Raw genomic sequence first — 15,505 nt, 5'->3', positions numbered from 1 at the left:
CCCGCTCGGAGTTGTATTTATATATTATTTCAGAAGCTTTTATATAGCTTTTATATTTGTAACGTTCATCGCTTGTGGCACTTTGTTAACGCGCCCACCTCCCATGCTGGAGACCCGTGTAAAATATTGTAAAATATTAGTACCACTGATGTCAATAACATTACAAGCTGCAGTTTAGCTTATTTGGTAGAGCGCCCGCCTCCCATGCTGGAGACCCGGTCAGAGTGGTATTTATATATTATTTGAGAATGTTTTGCAATAGTTTAAGCAACATATCGCTTAAACGGTAATAGCTAGAAACATGCTTCCAACGCTAAAATGCTGCTTAGGTATGCTATTACTTTTTGCTATTATAGTTTATTTTAGATGGATTTTTAAATGTATTGTATTTCAAGTGTGTGTGTGTGTGTGTGTGTGACGTCAGCTAGAGTGAGGGAGGAGGGTTTTTTTAATTATTTGAGCATGTCTTGCAATAGTTTAAGCAACATATTCGCAATCACACTCGCATTTTCTTCTGGAAATGCAACATTCTAATGCAAAATGCTATTGGTTTAATTCAGAAAAACACAAATGCCGAGCTACAGCTAGCACTAGCTAGCCAAATAGCTAATGCAAAATACTATTGGTTTCATTCAGAAAAACACAATTGCCAAGCTATAGCTAGCACTAGCAACGTTTTTGGGCCCCACAGTGTTGGTGTGCTCCAGCTATAGCTGGCACTAGCTAGCGAAATAGCTAATGCAAAATGCTACTGGTTTCATTCAGAAAGAAACGAATGCCGAGCTATAGCTAGCACTAGCTAGCACAATAGCTAGCTAGCGCAATAGCTAATGCAAAATGCTACCGGTTTCATTCAGAAAGAAACGAATGCCGAGCTATAGCTAGCACTAGCTAGCACAGTAGCTCATACAACATGCTATTGGTTTCATTCAGAAAAACGCGAATGCCGAGCTACACCTAGCACTAACTAGCCAAATAGCTACTGCAAAATGCTATCGGTTTCATTCAGAAAAACACGAATGCCGAGCTATAGCTAGCACTAGCTAGCGAAATAGCTAATGCAAAATGCTATTGGTTTCATTCAGAAAAACATGAATGCAGAGCTATAGCTAGCTCTAGCAACGTTTTGGGCCCCACACTGTTGGTGTGCTCCAGATGGCAGGACCCTGCCATGTGAGAACACCTGTACAGGTGTGTGTGTGTGTGTACAGATTTGTGTGTACAGGTGTGTGTGTGTGTGTGTACAGTTGTGTGTGTGCGTGTGTGTGTGCATGTGTGTGTTGGTTTCATTCAGAAAAACGCGAATGCCGGGCTATAGCTAGCACTAGCTAGCGAAATAGCTAATGCAATATGCTATTGGTTTCATTCAGAAAAACACGAATGCCAAGCTATAACTAGCACTAGCTAGCCAAATAGCTAATTAGTGTGATTGCGTAAGTGATTATCGTCACTCTTTATTATTATTATTATTCCGGTTCCTGGACTCGCTACTAGTCCTAAATGGTAATAGCTAAAAACATGGTTCCAACGCTAAAACGTTCATCATGTTATGCTTAAGTGTGCTATTACTTTTCATGTTGATAAGTATTGTAGTTTATTTTATATTAATTTTTAAATCCATTTTTTTACGGACTTCACTTCCTGGTTTCTATATGGACATTTAAAAAGAGTGCACACAGTTCGGCTTTTGTCGGAGGTTATCGGTAGCTTCCGTAAACAGGAGGTTTGTTTTTTAAGGTAGTATCGTGTTTAAACTGTTGCTACAGCTTGAATTCTAACTGTACCGCTACATGCTACCTTAAACTTCAGCTATGCTTCACTCCCTGGGCTTCCCGGACATTTCAGCATAGCGCGCACGCTGGTTAGTTTAGACTTCATATTTTAACTGTAACTTTAGTTTGTGTTTATTATTTGAGAATGTTTTGCAATTGTTTAAGCATGTATAACTTTTATATATGTAACGGAGGCTAGCGGTGGTGCAGGCAATGCGGTGTTGGTAAATACTACTTACACAGACTACATTAAACTTTAGCTATGCTTCACTTCCTGGGTTTCATACGGACTTATGCTTAAATGCAAAGCGCACTCGCTAATTCGTTTAGACTTCATATTTTAACTGTGACGCTAGATTGTATTTATTTGAAGATTTCTTGCAATAGTTTAAGTATGTATAGCTTTTATATTTGTAACGTTCATCGCTTGTGGCACTTTGTTAGCGCGCCTGCCTCCCATGCTGGAGACGCGTGTAAAATATTGTCAAATATTAGTACCACTGATGTCAATAACATTACAAGCCGCAGTTTAGCTTATTTGTTAAAGTGCCCGATAATACGATTATAGCTAGAAACATGATTACAACGCTAAAATGCTGCTTATGTGTGCTATTACTTTTCATGCTGATAAGTATTATACTTTTTATATAGATTTTTAAATGTATTTTTCACGGACTTCAGACTGCTAGTGTGTGTGTGTGTGTGTGTGACGTCAGCTAGAGTGAGGGATGAGGGTTTTTTTGGTTATCTGTAGATATGTAAAACATTACTCCACTGATCTCAGTAGTATTATAAGCTGCAGTTTAGTTTCTTGGTAGAAGCCGTAAACATTCCTCTGTAGATGCTGTAAACAAGCATGTAAAACATTACTCCACTGATCTCAGTAGTGTTATAAGTTACAGTTTAGCTTATTTGGTAGAGCGCCCGATAATACGATAATAGACATATTTTAACTGTGACTTTGTCACAGTTCAAATATGAACTGTTTGTTTGTTCAAATATATATTAGTTTGTATATTATTTGAGAATGTCTTGCAATAGTTTAAGCATATTTAGCGTGTATATCATATATTGTGTATTTGATGGTGGCTAGTGGTAGTGCATGTAAAGTATTAGTACCACTGATCTCAATGACTTTACAAGTGGCAGTTTAGCTTATTTGGTAGAGCGTCCGCCTCACATGCTCGAGACCTGCTCGGAGTTGTATTTATATATTATTTCAGAAGTTCTCAGAACAGTTTATATATTTATATATATATATACAGAGAAACCTTGACTTACGAGTGACTCAACTTACGAGTTTTCCGAGATACGAGCCGTCACTCGCTCAATTTTTTGCTTTAAGATATGAGCCGAGATCTGAGTTACGAGCGAGCGAGCTTACGCCACCCGCCACTTGGTAGCCCAGCGAGCGGTCAGTTCACGTGGTTATCACTCCAGGTCGTGCGTTGGCGCTGTGTAACGACACTTCCTCACTCATTTTCCAAACATTTTGAAAGGGAGGAAGAAACAAACCTCCTTGGACAGGTTTTTATTGAAACGCCCTGCAAGTGAAAGGGCGTGGCGAAAAAGGCAAAAGTCAGAGATGAAGATGATTAGGTGAAGTGAAAAAAAAATAAAAAAAGTAGCAATAAAGTGTAGCATAGTGTGTAAGTTAAATTTAGCAATTAATTGTAGCATTAAGTGTGTAGCGAGTAAGTTAAATTAAGCGATAGAGCACGAAATGAAAAACGCCACCCTCCTCCTCCAATCTCCTCCACCTCCGCCATCATCTTCGTCTGATCTTCAACGTAAATTCAACGTAAAACCAGTTTATTTCTTTACATTCTCTTTTATTATGTATTATTATTGTTTTATACATTATTTGTTATTTATAAAGTACATTTTTCTTATTTAAAAAACATGTAACAAAAAAAATTGGTGTGAAAAAAAAATATTGGTTTATTTTATATGGATTTTAAATGTATTTTTCAAGGACTTCAGACCGCTACCGTGTGTGTGTGTGTGTGTGTGTGTGTGTGTGTGTGTGTGTGACATCAGCTAGAGTGAGGGAAGAGGTGTTTTTTAAGGACACATCATCTTTAAACTGTTCCTACAGCTTGAATTCTTACTCTACAGCCACATAAACTACCTTAAACTTTTTAAACTGTGACTTTAGCTTTTAAATATTATTTGAGCATGTCTTGCAATAGTTTAAGCAACATATTCGCAATCACACTCGCATTTTCTCCTGGAAATGCAACATTGCAACATTGCTTACGCAATCACACTCTTGTTATCATCACTATTTTTTATTATTATTATTATTATTATTATTATTATGGTTCCTGGACTCTCTACTAGTCCTAAACGGTAATAGCTAGAAACATGGTTCCAACGCTAAAATGTTGCCCATGTTATGCTTATGTGTGCTATTACTTTTCATGCTGATAAGTATTGTAGTTTATTTTATATTAATTTGTACATGCATTTTTCACGGACTGCACTTCCTGGTTTCTGTACAGTTCGGTCTTTCTCTGAGATTTTCGGTAGGTGCCGTAAACGAGCATCTGTAGATGTCGTAAACAAGCATGTAAAAGGTTACTAGTCCTAAACGGTAATGGCTAGAAACATGGTTCCAGTGCTGCTTATGTGTGCTATTACTTTGCATGCTGATAAATATTATAGTTTTTTATATGGATTTGTAAATGTAATATTCCCGGACTTCAGACCGCTGCTGTGTGTGTGTGTGTGTGAGACGTCAGCTAGCGTGAGTGAAGAGGTTTGTTTTTTTAAGTCGTATCCAACGCTAAAATGTTGCTCATTTTGTGCTTAAGTGTGCTATTACTTTTCATGCTGATAAGTATTATAGTTTATTTTATATTAATTTTTAAATGCAATACGTACTTCAGACCGCTACTGTGTGTGTGTGTGTGCGTGTGTGTGTGTGTGTGTGTGACGTCAGCTAGAGTGAGGAAGAGGTTGGATGCATCGTCTTTAAACTGTTCCCAGCGCACACACTAGTTTAGATTTCATATTTTAACTGTGACTTTAGTTTGTATATATTATTTGAGAATGTATTGCAATAGTTTAAGCATGTATAGCTTTTATATTTGTAACGGAGTGTAGTGCTACGTGCTGTGATGTAAACCTCATCTTAATAAGTTTACTTGCCAGTGAAAGCTTTCATCGCTTGTGGTACATTGTTAGCTCAGAGTTGTCTTTATATATTATTTCAGAAGTTCTCGCAATAGTTTAAGCAACATATCTCATATATATATATATATTAGTTCCAACGCTAAAATGTTGCTCATGTTGTGCTTAAGTGTGCTATTATTTGGTAATTATTTGGTAGAGCACCCACTTCCCATGCTGGAGACCCGGGTTCGAGACCCACTCAGAGTTGTATTTATATATTATTTCAGAATTTCTTGCAATAGTTTAAGCAACATATCGCTTAAACGGTAATAGCAACAATGTATTTTTCACGGACTTCAGACCGCTACTGTGTGTGTGTGTGTCGTCAGCTAGAGTGAGTGAAGAGGTTTCGGGCTTCGTACGGACATGTAAGCATGGTCAGCCAGCCAATCAAAGCTCAAATCTTTCTCGGAAAAAGGGGAAATCTTTCTCGGCCAATCACATTGGCCCGTTACATCCGTTACATGTTTCTTCCCCAATCCCTGCGCTGAAAAGATGGACAGACAATGATGGCCACGCCCGTCCGAGCCAATCGAATCTCTCGCAATTTGATCATTCTCCGCTAATCGCGTTCGTTCGCGCCGATGGGCCTGCCCACGGAAACGGATGAATCCGCCAATCAAATCGTGCACGCACAGTGACGTGTCATTCAAGTTACGTGTTTTCGCCTGCAGTGTGTGTTTTCGTATATCGCGTATTTACCTGTTTATTTTAATAACTTTTGGACTATTATAATCATGTGCTGTGATTAACCTTAATTTTTAGGAGGATTTGGAACATTATACCGCCCCAGGTAAGAGCTGTTTTTTGTTTAAATCCATGCCTCGATGTGTATCATGTATTGATATGCATTATAAGTATACAAAAAAATTATTCATCATAGTGTACTGGTATTATTCATCATAGTGTACTGGTATTATTCACCATAGTGTACTGGTATTATTCATCATAGTGTACTGGTATTATTCATCATAGTGTACTGGTATTATTCATCATAGTGTATTATTATTATAGTGTGCATTTTTATGTACAATTTATAATATAAGAGGGCTGGAAATTGTACGGAATTGCATGTTGTTCGTTTTTATTTATTTAATTATGATATTATTCAATTCAACATGCTGAATTTAACTTTCACAGATTTTCAACTACTAAAGCCTCAAAAATCAAAAGGCCATGGCAGTTTTCCAGTACAGGTGTGTGTCCCTCTGCAGCTGGGGACAGACCTGCTCCTCACCAGAGGGTATGTATAGAAAAGACAAAGCCATACCGTGTAATCTTTAGGTTTTGTGCCAACTGACAGTGTTTTTTTTAATGTTACAGATAAGCAAATGTCCAGTGCAGGCCTGTGGACACATGACTTTTTTCAGATTCTCCCACTCAAGTTATTGAGGAGAATTTGGTATGTAAATATCTCAGTATATTACATCTGAAATATCTCACCTAAACTCTTTACCCACTGCTTAAATTTTACTGCCATATATGTAGACTGTTAATGTATATTTTTTTCATCATGTTTTACGCATACTGGCGCAAACTGGTGCTGTTTCCATCGAGCCCAGCACTTTTATCAAGCATGGTCCCCACACCGAACCCGCATTCGGACCCTGGACATGGACCCTGGAGCCTCAGCAACCAGCACTCCCCAGCCCAGCAGCGCTCCACCCTACTTGATGGTCCATCAACCAAGCCGTGTTCCTCCAACAGCATTTCAACCACCTGTGCCACGTCAACCACGTGCATACATTAGGTGAAGGCCGACACTTGCAGAAAGTGTGGTTGTTCTAGGACATCAGCAACTGGACATAGCCAAGACAAGGCCAGAATTTATTGTCCAGTGACAGAGATGATGACAGAACAACAGTTGCTCAAAAAAATAAAGAAAATATAGATATGTTGCATATAGCACTTGTATTCTTACAAAGTTACATGTATTTTATATTTAAATATTTGATGTTTAAATAGTATTTTTCTGTTTTGTTTATAGTTTAATATATTGCTATTTTATAATGTGTCACTTGTATTTATTATTAGGGTACATGTATTAAATAATGTATTATTTGAATTGTATTTGCACATTATTCAACTGCTGCTATACGTACTGTATTGTCTCTTTGCACTGTCTTTTGTCTTGCACTGTTTGCACCATGTTGCACACGATGTACTTTATGAAGCTAGGACAGCTTACTTTCCGTCCTTAGCTCTGTGTTTTGTAATTATGTTATGTTGTTTATGTAGCACCAGGGTCCTGGAGAAACATGGTCTCATTTCACTGTGTACTGCATCAGCTATATGTGGTCAAAAGGACAATAAAAGATTCTTGACCTGACTTGAATGTATTCTTTGTTTTATCATTATAAGTTTATTTAGGTGTGTGCTTCAACATATATATTTAATAATATAAATATTGGTAGGTTTTTGTTTTAATTAAAAAAATTACAAAACAGGTGCATATAAATCACATGTGGCACTCTGTCTGTCCTTTGCTTTCTTTCTTTTCTTCTCTCTTCTCTCTTTTCTTCCTTCCCCTCCTTCCCCATTTTTTTCCTTTCTTCCCCACCCAAAGCAGACTATTGAACTTTGGCGCAGCTAGTAGAGCGGTGGACTGTAGGTGCTTACAAATGAACATCCTTAGGTTGCCGTTTCAAATCCGGCTCGAAGGATGGCGTTTACCAGCCTCCGGGAAGCACGCCGTTTGTGTGCTGCCGCTAGCTCTGGCCGGGCGCAAAAAAGAGCTTGCTTCCCTGACCGGGAATCGAACCTAGGCCGCCGCAGCAAGAGCGCCGAATCCTAGTCATTAGACCACCAGGGAGACCCAGACGGGTTTGTGGGCCTCGTGCGGCTGGGCGCAGCACCCAGGATTGGCCTCTAGTGGCGATTTATGGCAATTCCGGATGAGTTACACCCGAGGAAACAGCAGTTTAAACAAATTCGCTTTAAGATCAACAGACTGTCTCAAAAGACTTAAAAGAGGTCTCAGCTGCAGGGTCACCAGTTTGCAGTCTGTCCAGAGTCCCCGTGCGTGTACACCTGGTGTTCTCCAGTTTCCTCTCATCTCCAAAAGACACGCCAGTAGGTGGATCGGCTGAAACAAATTGCTATTAGGTATGAGCGAGTGCTTGAATGTGTTTGCTCAGTGCCCTGTGATGAGCTGGTGAACCATGCAGGGTGTACTGCTCACCGATCAGGTCTAGACAAGAACAGGTATCTCTGTCCTATGGAAAAGCTTTGACGTGCAGCGATGCACACAAACGTTCACATCTGACCGTTTTGGCCCATCGCTTTTGAGGTGCCTGGTGGACAGAGTGAAACCCTGCGCATTAGGTCCTCTCTGTATTTACTTAGTTTAAGTCAACGCACCGGTGAGGGCGGCCACGCGTAGAAACCTGAGATTGCAAACGAGATTGTAAAGTTTGTCGGTGAAGAAGGGTCCAACATCGACAAGCACGTTTATAGGCCCCAGTAAATCTGGCCTAGCACCCCTGAAACTGCTGCGCAATGTGGCTCGTAACAGACAAAATCGCCAGGGGTCCCATTTGCCAGGTCGCTGCCAAAAGACATCCCTGAGCCCTCCCTTCGATAGCTCAGCTGGTAGAGCGGAGGACTGTAGGTGCTTACAAATGGACATCCTTAGGTCGCCGGTTCAAATCCGGCTCGAAGGACAGCTTTTACCAGCCTCTGGGAAACGCGCCATTTCAGTACCTCGGCTTCTTGCGGCCGCTAGCTCTGGCCGGGCGCGAAAAAGAGCTCGTTTCCCTTACCGGGAATCGAACCCGGGCCGCGGCGGTGAGAGCGCCGAATCCTAGCCACTAGACCACCAGGGAGATGCAGACAGGTGTGTGGGCCTCGTGCGGCTGGGCGCAGCACCCAGGATTGGCCTCTAGTGCCGATTTACGCCAATTCCGGATGAGTTACACCTGAGGAAACAGCAGTTTAAACAAATTCGCTTTAACGTCAACAGAATGTCTGCACAGACTGTCTCAAAAGACTTAAAAGAGGTCCCACCTCTCAGCTGCAGGGTCACCAGTTTGCAGTCTGTCCGGAGTCCCCGTGTGTGTACACCCGGTGTTCTCCGGTTTCCTCTCACCTCCAAAAGACATGCCAGTAGGTGGATCAGCTGAAACAAATTGCTATTAGGTATGAGCGAGTGCGTGAATGTGTTTGCACAGTGATGAGCTGGCGAGCCATACGGGGTGTACTGCTCACCAATCAGGTCTAGACAAGAACAGGTATTTCTGTCCTATGGAAAAGCTTTGACATGCAGCGAAGCACACAAACGTTCAAATCTGAAGGTTTTGGCCCATCGCTTTTGAGGCGCCTGGTGGACAGCGTGAAACCCTGTGCATTAGATAGATAGATAGATAGATAGATAGATAGATAGATAGATAGATAGATAGATAGATAGATAGATAGATAGATAGATAGATAGATAGATAGATAGATAGACAGACAGACAGACAGACAGACAGACAGATTCAACTTCATTGTCATTGCAGAGTGCAGGTACATAGCAATGAAATGCTGTTTAGCATCTACCAGAAGTGCAAATAGTAGAAATTCTGCCAATGAACAGGTGCAGATAAATATGTAAATATGTACATCGATAAATAAGGCTATGTCAGAGTGTGCATAGAGAAGTATGTGCAAGTAGTATTTACAGTAGATAAAGTGACAGGTGTAATTATAATTGTGCTAAAAATGTGTGCATTATGTAAAATGTATGTACAACAGTAACAGATAATATACATATATTATATAGTATGTATAAATATAGTATATGTAAATGTATATAAATAGATAGACAAATAGATAATACTAGGTGTAATCTATGAAATGGACAATATGTACAATAATTATATTACACACTGAGAAAAAATTATATTATAACAGAATGTACAACAGAATGTTTAACAGTGAAAAATATTATATTAACAGAATGTACAGAGTGGAGCAGAACTGTAAAGTGGTAAGTGTAGAAAGACATGAGTGTCCTAGTGGTGTAGTGTAGAGTTCAGTAGATTTATGGTTGAAGGAAAAAAACTGGCCCTAAACCTACTGGTTCTGGTGAGGATGGACCTGTATCTCCTCCTGGATGGAAGGTTGAACAGTTTGTGACTCGGGTGGGAGGAGTCTTTGATTATTTTGTGTGTTCTGCGCAGACATCTACTGTGGTGAAGAGACCCAATGGCAGGTAGTTGGGTGCCGATGATGCGTTGGGCGGTTTTCACAACCCTTTGCAGAGATTTCTTTTCACACATCGTGGAGCTGCCATGCCACACTGTGATGCAGCTCGTCAAGATGCTCTCAATGATGCAGGGGTAAAAGTTGGTCAGGATCTTGGGGGATAGGTGAACTTTCTTCAGTCTCCTTAGGAAGTAAAGACCCTATTGTGCCTTCCGAAACAGAGTTGAGGTGTTCAGATGCCAGGACAGATCCTCAGAGATGTGGACACCCAGGAACTTAAAGCTGGAGACACGCTCTACTTCAGACCCGTTGATGTAAATAGGGGAGTGTCTGCTGCTGTTAGATTTCTGGAAGGTCTGGAGAAAGTGCAGGCCACTCCATTTGAGGTACCCCAGCCTCCAGCAGCTGTTCCCTAATGATGCGACCTCGATGAGCTGTAGGATTGTCGTCCATGATGAAGAAATTAGGCCTGTATTGTTCATGCAGGGGCACAATGACTGGATTAATGATGTTATTCAGGTAGTACTGGCTTGTCACTGTACCATTCACAAGATGTAGGGAGGTTCTGTATTGAGTAGACACACCTGCCCAGACTGTAACACCACCACAGCAGTGGCTGATGCATAGCGCTCTCCTTGACGTCTCCAACATCGTTGGCAGCCATCATTTCTGCTCAACGTGAATTGACTTTCATCAGAGAACAGCACTGAGGTCCACTGGTCCCTTGTCCAGCGTAAATGCTCCCTGGCCCGACGCCTGTGCCTGGTGGTGTGGTCAGGTACCCTTGCAGGTCGTCTAGCACGCAGACCACATTGATGTAAACGGTTTCAAATGGTCTGACATGACACTTGGGTGCCTCTTACCTCCCTTAAATGTGCCTGGAGTTGAGTGGCATTCATCATCCGGTTCCGCAGGGCACTGTTCACAATGAAGTGGTCATCAACGTGGGATGTAGACAAAGGACGTCCACTTCTATGCCTTTCTGTGATTCTTCCAGTCTCTCTGTATCTCTGTTGCAACCTGCTGATGACACTCTGTGACACTCTAAGCTCAGTGGCCACTTCCCTCTGAGAACATCCTGTTTGAAGCCTCGCAATGGCGAGGTACTGTTGGTCAATTGTTAGGTGTGGTCTTGGTTTCATGATGTCAAAATGTAAACAGCATGATGAAGAGGACTGTTTAAATACCAATTCTAATTGAACCAGAAAATGTATTGGTCAATTCATGGATCAAACACCAGTTGTGAATTTTGCCGTTAAGCACCTTGTTAGAAAACAGCAAGTTATGCAAAAAGTACTGAAACACTGAACACTGAAGTTGGACATGTGCATTCAAAAGTGTAGAGAAGGTCAAATTAAGTTCACCTGTAAAGGTTATAGTGCATTTTAGGTGCATCCTGAAATTTCACCCGAAAGCCGAATATCCTTAACTTTTTTTTAAATTTATATTATTAAATCTATATTTAATAATATAAATATTGATAGTTTTTCGTTTATAGATTTCTATACTTTGCTAGTATTTTATAATAATTTATCACTTATGTATATTGTTATGGTGTGTGTCTTGGGCTGTATTATTCTTATCTTTGAAAAAAAAAAGACAATATTTCTAACAGTAGGTCGTACTGAGAAGCCATATTTTGCAGATAATTAAATAATCGAAGTCAACTAACTACACAGGACTTAGAACTTGACTCATTTTGATAGCAGGACTGTTTCTGTAGACTAACAGTTGCCATTTCAAAACAGAATGCAATATTTAATCCTTGTCTGAGGTGGGATTCGAGCCGGGTCGCTGTGGATGGGAGGGGGACTTGAATTTTTACCGATTTTTTTGTAAAAAAACACATTTTTAAATAAAAATTTACAAAACAGGCGTATATAAATCACACGTGGCATTCTGTCTCTCTTTTGTTTTCTTCCTCTTTCTTTTCTTCTCTTTTTTTCTCTTTTTCTCTCTTTCCCCTTCTTCCCCATTTTTTTCCTTTCTTCCCCACCGAAACAGACTATTGTTCCCCAGCTTCAAGCTACTAATGCTACAATTACAAAATATATAAAATTGCCAAGACTAATGCAGTTGACATCATAAGTACTAGCAGAAAATGGAAAATGTAAACAAACAAACAAATAAATAATAAGAGGGATCATAAACAATGCATTTTTTTTATTTAGCTCTGCCTTTACATAACAGAAGTTTACATATAGTCCACAAGATACAATAAAAAAATGAATTAACAAAAATGAACCAGTCATCACAATCATGATTTAGTGTAAAACCAGTACTCAGGGTTGTTAAAAGTGACCCATTAATGGAAATAAATATTATATTGTGGAAATAACTTCTCGTTAGCCAAGCTAATCAACTCGGTTGAGGGTTTTAGAGTGTAATTTAAACCGGCAGACAAGTTCACTAGCAGGTTAACTAAAATTGTCCGTCAGCGCGCTAGCACAAGACTTAGCATGATTAAGTGTAAAAAATCGGCACTACATCTAGTGGCTGGGGTTCTTCAGTTTATAATAATAATAATAATAATAATAATAATAATAATAATAATAATAATAATAATAATAATAATAAATTGTAATCTGAATATAAAATAGAGAAAATATCAAGATAAAGTATCTTGTGTAAAAATTAATCTTGTGTTATTCCACAATTCTCATATGATATAGTAGAAATCCCCAACTGTATTGTACAGTCTCACAGCAGCAGGGAGGAAAGACCTACAGTACCGCTCTCTCAAACACTTGGGGTGAAGTAGCCTACCACTACAGGAACTGCCCAGGGTCATCAAAGACTTCCAGAACCTGACCATCATCCTCCTTTCTCCCACCATCTGCTCTGACCTTTGTTGTAAAGTGCAGTGGAATTGTCTGTCCAGTCCAGTTTATAGTTGAGATGAACACCCAGGTACTTACCACTGAAACCAGAAGTTTACAAACACTGTATAAAAAGACACATAATCTTTTTTTCTCACTGTCTGACATTAAATCAGACTAAACCTTTCCCGTTTTAGGTCAGTTGGGATTACCAAAATTATTCCTATTTGCTAAATGCCAGAATAATAAGAGAGAGAATTTTGTAGAGAATTTTTTTTTATTACTTTCTTCAAAGTCAGAAGTTTACATACACAAAGATTATTATACTTTAAACAATTTGGGAAAGCCAAGATGCTGATGTCATGGAAGCTTTTGATAGGTCAATTGACAACATTTGAGTTAATTGGAGGCACATCTGTGGATGTATTTTAAGGCACACCTCAAACACTTCCTTGTGTGACACCATGGGAAAAATCAAAAGAAATCAGCCAAGATTTCATCCTTGGGTACAATTTCCAGATGCCTGAAAGTGCCACATTCATCTGTTCAACAATTATACACAAATATAAACACCATGGGAATGTCCAGCCATTGTACCACTCAGGAAGGAGATGGGTTCTGTGTCCCAGACATGAACCTGCTTTGTGCGAAATATGTGCATCAACCACAGAACAAAAACAAAACACCTTGTGAAGATACTGGCTGAAGCTGGGAAGAAAGTGTCATTATCCACAGTGAAACGAGTCCTGTACCGACATGGGCTGAAAGGCCACTCAGCAAGGAAGAAGCCATTACTTCACAAACAACATAAAAAAGCCAGATTACAGTTTGTAAATGCACACAGGGACAAAGACCTTCATTTTTGGAGAAATGTCCTGTGGTTTGATGAAACTAATATTGAACTGTTTGGCCATAATGACCATCATTACATTTGGAGGAAAAATGTAACAATGTCTCTCTTTCTCTCTCTCTCTCTATTTCTCTCTCTCTCTGTCTCTCTCTCATTATTCTGGCATTTATTTAGCAAATACAAATAATTTTGGTAATCCTATTATGACCGTCGTTACATTTGGAGGAAAAAGGGGGAAGCTTGCAAGTCTGAGAATACCATCCTAACTGTGAAGTACGGGAGTGGCAGCATCATGTTGTGGGGGTGTTTTGCTGCAGGACGGACTGGTGCACTTCTCAAAATAGTTGGCATCATGAGGAAAGAACATTATGTAGAAATATTGAAGCAATCTCAAGACATCAGCCAGGAAGTTAAAGCTTGGTTGCAAATGTGTCTTCCAAATGGACATACCACCAAATTAGTTACAAAATGGCTTAAGGACAACAAACTCAATGTTTTGGAGTGGCCATCACAAAGCCCTGATCTCAGTCCTATAGAAAATTTGTGGGCAGAGCTGAAAAGGCATGTGGGAGCAAGGTGGCCTACAAAACTGACTTTGAAGAAAGTAAAAAAAAAAAATTCTCTCTCTCTCTCTCACTCACTCTCTCATTATTCTGGCATTTATTTAGCAAATACAAATAATTTTGGTAATCCTAACTGACCTAAAACGGGAAACATTTAGTCTGATTTAATGTCAGACAGTGAGAAAAAAGGTTATGTGTCTTTTTATAAAGTGTATGTAAACATCTGGTTTCATCTGTAAAGGCAGTTAATCATTCCTCACTATGTATGCTCACCCTAGAAAAAATGTTTCACAGCTTACAAGAGGAAAATTTCTGTTTGTTTTGGGGGTTCAGTGTTGAATTATTTTGTGTTGTTACACTCCACAGTGGTGGTTAATTTTGGAACGGATTTGCAGCGAGAAAATAATTCATTTGTTTATATTAATTGAAAATGTTTGATAAGTTAAATAGAAGGAACATCGGTGTGATGATATAAAGGGTTAAACTCTAAACAAATTGTTTTGTGACACCAAGTTAGTGTTGTGCAGTTCCTGCAGTTAACTACAGCTAGTAGTCAGTGTAAGTGACCTTTCATCTGAGGGTTTCATCAGTTTTCAAGATTATAACACAGAAGCAGTCACCCACACGTTACACAGCATACAGATCAGAAGAGTGAATGTCAGAATGAATTTACTGAATGAAATAGCTTTTCTTTTCTTTTTTAAACACTTTTCAGTTTCAAACATCTGAATCAGTGTTTATAAGTTAGGTCTGGTGATTAAGTTCAGCTGGAGGATGTGGAAAGAAAACAAGGCCTGTCCCTGCACTTTCCTTCACTTAAAGCACTCTGAAATTTCCTTCAGGATGAATGTAAAAGTTTACAGAATTGCCATATTTGGCTGAGGGTCTGTGTGCTCAGCTGTTTAAAGAGGCAGAAGGCCATCATACAGAGGTGGCAGCAGGAATAACACAGACTACTGACTTAACACCTTACTACACACTGTGTCACTTTAAATTTCATTCATCTCAGGTTACTTTTACAAGCATTACTGCACTTTAAAACTTTGGACCCTGTGTTTTCTATAATGTCTTATTTTCATTTTAAATGTACTTTTTTGAGATTTCAGTATTTATACTCTATACTCTTATACTTACACTCTA

At 39.5% G+C, this 15,505-nt stretch overlaps 2 non-coding genes across 2 annotated transcripts; one reads left to right on the top strand and one right to left on the bottom strand.

The window, feature by feature from the left end:
• Window positions 1–8,522: 8,522 nt before the first annotated feature.
• trnay-gua (transfer RNA tyrosine (anticodon GUA)) lies at window positions 8,523–8,611 on the top strand. The gene is given in 2 exon segments: window positions 8,523–8,559; window positions 8,576–8,611. It is a non-coding gene; the product is annotated as a tRNA-Tyr (tRNA).
• Window positions 8,612–8,701: 90 nt separating this feature from the next.
• Window positions 8,702–8,773, bottom strand: trnae-cuc (transfer RNA glutamic acid (anticodon CUC)). The gene has a single exon. It is a non-coding gene; the product is annotated as a tRNA-Glu (tRNA).
• Window positions 8,774–15,505: the final 6,732 nt, after the last annotated feature.

This window comes from Hemibagrus wyckioides, linkage group LG09 (genome assembly GCF_019097595.1).
Source record: "Hemibagrus wyckioides isolate EC202008001 linkage group LG09, SWU_Hwy_1.0, whole genome shotgun sequence".
NCBI classification, from domain to species: Eukaryota; Metazoa; Chordata; class Actinopteri; order Siluriformes; family Bagridae; genus Hemibagrus; species Hemibagrus wyckioides.
This window is presented reverse-complemented; position numbering and strand designations above follow the sequence as displayed.